Raw genomic sequence first — 6,000 nt, 5'->3', positions numbered from 1 at the left:
TCATGCCAAAAAAGCCCCTTTGAATTGAATTGAATTGTGTATTCCTCCAATAGCTAGCAAGCTAAGCTAACATATATTTAGGTCACTTGACCGATTGAAGAAATAGCTCTTAACCAAGCTGAATATGCTGTTGTAACAGTGTGTTGAGCCACAATATTTCACATTTAGCTTTGTTAATTAAGGGTTTATTTAAAAAAACAAAAAAACAAGTTGGTCATTATTAGAACAGTAAAAAGACCAATCAAAACAATTCTGGTGAATTCAAGTGAAATGTGTTCCACGATGACTGCAAAGTAAAATTGCTGTTTTTGTCAATGGGGTCTGGTGTTTTTGAGAAGAGCGATATAACCGCTGTTTCTGGTTAGGGGAGAGGTGTGGTTGATGCTCCCATTTCTTTTGGTCTGAGATGCTGGTGTACTAGTGTGACATCTAGTGGTAGCGAATGTTGTATAGAATCTTCATTTTCAGGCTAAAAAGTATATACACACTAAAGTATATCTACATGCAGTTAAGAAGTGATTTGATTTAAATGGATGGATGTACAACCTCATTTCCTTGTGCTACTAGTTGCATTGCAGTTTTTGAGTGAGGTTAATGATGTAGAAATTGGGGTGATGAGTCAGAGAATGATGCATTCCCTGGCCTGGCAAAACTCAACCCCCACCACCTGTTAGCTCTGTCTCGGCCTCCTCTCCCGTAGCGTGCCTGTAGAGGATAACACTGGCCATGCTGACTTCCAGCTGCAGTGGTTGGAGGTTAAATGGATTCCACCCTGCCGCTTTCTTATCATAACTGTCTGCCATTCTGCCAGAGCAGACCGCAAATGCAATTCCCTAACCTTGGGGTAGACCGACCAAGGCATGTGTTACACTTAATAAAGTACTGACCTAAATTTAACTCTACACTCTGCTACTTATGTGGTCCAGGGAAACCGAGGAACCAGGGAGTGGGGCTTTCTTGTGTTTATGAGGGCTGTTTTGAGTCCTTGTAAATTCATCTAAAATGACATAAATCAGAAATAAATGTGGTTTTACCCATACATTTAGTAGAAGTGTCACACAGATGCTGAACGCAATCTCTGCAACTTTTAACCACAGAAAGGCAAATAAATGATAGAAAATAGAGTTACAATATTTTCCAGTTTACTTGACAGCTCTATTTAAGCTCTATAAGTGTGAACAGGGAAAGAATTTTAATCTTATTTTTATCTTTCAGAACGACCTTGAACCCTGCGAGGACCTTATTGAAACTAAAGGAGTTATTATTTCTCTTCTTCTTCTTCTTCTGCCTATATAATCACATTTTTGAGGGGACTAACATTCCTGAAAACTAACCAAACTTGACAGGTTAGTCGTGGTGAAAATTTACACCTGATCTGGGCCTTGTGCAGGGGCATGGCTAAATGGCTTGACCATGAAAATTAGTAGGCACAGGTATCATACCCAGACGTACAAAAAGGCCTTTTGGAGCCATTGCCTAAATCAGTAAGTCAGCCTTTTTAAATTTCGTGCTCATTTTTGGTGATTTGCACATATAGTACTTTAACAAGCTCCTCCTACGATTGACGTCAAATTTGTCAGGCCAATCTTTAGGATGTGAAATTACCGAAAGCTTCAACATTTGTTGAAGGGCGTGGCTTTGGCGGTAACAGTTCTGTACTTCTCCAAGTCCAATGCAGCAAATTTAACATGTTGGATAACAGTCCTGGCTTGAACACATTTACCTGCCAATATTCAGTTACAATCAAAGCACCACGTAGTGGCAACTGGAGAGGACATTTTTCTATTCTATATGAACATTTTTGGTACATTTACATTGCTGTCAGACAGCCTTTTTCCTTTGGCACTACATTCCCGCTACCGTACAAAGGTCCACATTCCTATGCACAAGCACAGCTGTTAGCTGCGTTAAGCGGTGTAGCACCCTATAATGTAATAATTTCCTGAAAATGTAATAACGCCTGAAAATGTAATAAAATTTGCACTTAACTCAATTGAAAATGTAATAAAATCCAATAATGTAATAACTTCACCAATAATGTAATAAAATAATCTGACTGATATTGTAAGACATAAGCCTACATATCCGCTTGTAAATGGTTATTAAATCACTTTCAATGTCAAATGGACATCTTACTCTATGTCAAGTGGCATAGTGGTCAGCTGACATACTGTCATACTGACTGTATAAATAAAGGTTAATAAAAATTTCAGCATCAAAATGACAAAACTTGATGACAACTGGCATCCTTTTTGGGGTTTATACAGGGTTTCTGAAGTTGTATGATGTTTCTATGATAGTACAATTCAAATTTGGTGAACATATCCTGGTTTGGGCTTCCAATTTTATATTTATATTTGCACTTAAGAAAACTGGTCACCTTACTATGTGACTAGACTATATCTAAAATTGTTTCTCCTGTGCAATCACCTGCTGAATTCCAACTTCATACTGTTAAGGGACGGCAGTATGAGGACCCAAATGCGGACAAACGAGGAAGCAACAAGTGGAGTTCACACGTTTTATTTTGGCTTAGAGGGAAAGCAGGGGTGAGGGTCCAGGGTGTCCGTGGAGGGGGCAGGCTGAGAAGGGAGCAGGCTGGTGTAGAGACAGGTGGAGCTGAGCGGGCAGCTTAGTACCGAAACAGAGAAGAACAGAGTTACAAAGAGTTTCTTTTCTCAGGTCTCAATAAAGGCTATTCAAGCTGTGTACTGACTGAACAGTGACGATTTGGCAGCGTGGATGTGGCAGGGCTGAGTACAAGTAGGCTGAGTTGACTGCAGGTTGGGATGCAGCTGATTGGGCTCTGCTCTGTCTCCGGCAAAACTGAAACCACTCTGCTCACACCACACGCACACTCAAGCAGCAGTTCTCAAGATAATTGAGCTACATTCAGACAGTCAGAAATTCCTGCCTTCATAGATTAGAAACATGCAAAATGACCATGTCAATTGCATTGAAGTTCTGTGATTTTTATTTGTATTTAATCTTTCAATTGACATACACTGTAACAAAATTACCTTAAAATTTACAGAAACTTACTGGCAACAATAATCCAGCAAGTTACTGTAAATATGTTTTACAGTAGACATACTGTACTTCCATTTACAGTATTGGTTTATTTACTGTAAAATACAAAACAATTAAACACTGTGATTTCAGTTGCTTTTACAGTATTGAGTGTTTAACTGTAAAGTAAATACCAATTAAATACTGTGATTGTAGTTGTTTTTACAGTATTGTGTTTAACTGTAAAGTAAATGCCAATTAAATACTGTGATTTTAGTTGGTTTTACAGTAATGAGTGTTTAACTGTAAAGTAAATACCCATTAAATACTGTGATTTCAATTGGTTTTACAGTATTGGTTTATTTACTGTACAAATACAAACAGTTAAGCAGTTATTTTTTAATGGTATTGTATAAGGCAATACAGTACCATTAACAGTAGGTAACAGTTGATCACTGTACAATTTAAATATTGTATCACTGAGATTTAATATTACCCATCATTAACAGAATGTACCATATTCTAAAATATTTCAATTAACTACAGAAAACTAGAAAATTGTTAACGCAATTATTTATTTAAGACATTTGGTGAACATGATAAAGCACAGGTTACCAAACTTTTCAGACAAGTACCACTATGTACCAAACCAAATTTCCAAGTAACACTTCAGATACCAACAATACAACAATGAAAGAGACACCTCTACTTTGTCTGACTACTACAACTACTCAGGCCCGCCACAAACAAATAGTAGTAGGGGAGACATTGAATAGGCTAACTGTTGTCTGTAATAAAATGAAATGAAATGACATTTTTTTCCACCAGTAGTACTCATACCAGTTTGAGAATCACTGTGATAAAGTAAACTTGACTGTTTGGCAAATGGAACACTAATGTTAGATACAGAAAACAACTAACAATTTTTAAAATATTGCCATCACTAGAAACAAGAAATAAAAAAATTAAAAAAGCCAGTTACGTCAGCCGGCCCAAAAGCTCAAACTATTAACGGACAAGCTTCACAATTATACATTTTTTAAAAACACAATGACAATATCATGTAAAATACTGAACATTTGCATGAACAATGCATCTGGACACATAAAAGAAATCCTCTCATTCCCCTACCACTTGAAATAAACGTCTATGGCCTCTTGCCTGCCCTGAACTTGGAGACCCAGATCCCAGTTGGAGCCCTAAAATTAAAGAAGAAAACACAACTCAGTGAAGTCCCTGATGAAGGAGATTACATGGGGGTCATGTATGAAGTCTTCCGCTTCACCACTTCACAAGGAAGCAAATGTCGGTGGTCTGGACGTTTTTTACAGTCTCAAACGAAGATACTTGAATTGCAGTATGCAATACTTGCAAAGCCGAAGTAATGCGAGGAGGATGCCGTGTCAAATCATTCAACACCACCAATTTGATAAGTCATTTGAAAAACCACCATCCAGAAGTTCACAAACAATGTCAGGATGCTAACGTTGCTAGCAAGCAGCCCAAAACGAAAACAGCAGCAAGCGCAGTTGGGAGCCCAATACAGCAAGCACTCGACCAAACCAAGAAATTTGACAAGGACAGCGCAAAGGCCAAGTCAATCACGAACAAGGGTAATGGAAATGACAGCTCTTGACGACCAGCCATTTTCCATAGTGGAGGACCGAGGCTTTCGTCAGCTGATAGAGCACATTGAACCCCGCTACAGCCTTCCAAGTCGCCGTTACTTTTCCGACATTTCCCTCCCTGCTTTGTACGAAGTGGTAGCCACACATATCCACAAGATGTTGGACAGCAGTGTGAATGACATTAGCTTCACGACAGCTCCGACATCAGTCAGATGAGTGATGAAACTGACACTGTTAGTTACTTGTGTTTGTTATGGAGGCCCTGTAACTTGTTGAAGAAACAATGTCCTTTTAAGTTTAAGTTTTAAGTTTTGGAAAATAAAGAAAGAAATTACTTTTTCATAATCACAGTGTTGACATGTTCTTCAGTATACAAAATCATTATAGAAACTTCTTTTTATACCAATATCGATATCGGTAAATATCGGTTATCGGCCATAATAGCAATATTAATATCGGATATCGGTATCGCTCAAATTTTTCATATCGGTGCATCCCTAATTTTGGACATGCATTAACTTATTTCTCAGAATTTTTTTTTTACTGTTTAGAGATGATAATACTGTCTGAAAAACACTTGTTACTCCAAGTGTTCACACAAGCACAGTTATGTTACAAGTAATACATGTATGGGGCATAATGTAACATTAATACTTAAATTTTTTTAACGTTAATATAACGTGCCTTCTTCACGTTGAGTCGTGAACACAATGGCAGCCAGCAAGAATTGAAACGCTCTGTTGCAATTATCAGAAAAAAATGCCAGTGGGATCAAGTTAGGTATATATATTTATCAGGCACACGCAATGCATGTAGTATAATACATAATAATGTAGTATAATACATGCATTGCATAATACAATTTAGGATAATTAATACCTCTGAACAAACTCCAGTGTTGTGCTGGCTTCCACTTGATACTCTAGGTTGAAAACATAGTAACAGGCGAAGAGAGTGGCCAAGGCAGTGTTGAAGTCAACCAGGTGAGCAGCAGGTGGGATTACGACCCTCCCCTCGATCGACAGCATCCATTTTTTTGCAGTCAGGATTGTCTCTCCTTAGTAAAGAGAGACATTACAAAAATTATATTTCATAGCAATACATTATATAAATGATTTGCCCCACATGAATGACCGTAAAAACAGGGCAGGGTGCATACATATCTTCCAAGCAGTACATAAAACAGATAAAAGGAGCCAATACAGTAACTGGGTTGGTGAAAGATAAACAAAAAGTGACACATCATGCATAGCAAGCAATCTGAAGTAGCAATAACGATAGCAGAGGTGTCTACTAGGGATGAGCGAGTATACCATTATCTGTATCTGTTCAATCTGTTCTATCAACTAAATTATCTATATCC

Source organism: Pagrus pagrus (assembly GCF_965226575.1).
Source record: "Pagrus pagrus genome assembly, chromosome: 7".
NCBI lineage: Eukaryota > Metazoa > Chordata > Actinopteri > Spariformes > Sparidae > Pagrus > Pagrus pagrus.
This window is presented reverse-complemented; position numbering follows the sequence as displayed.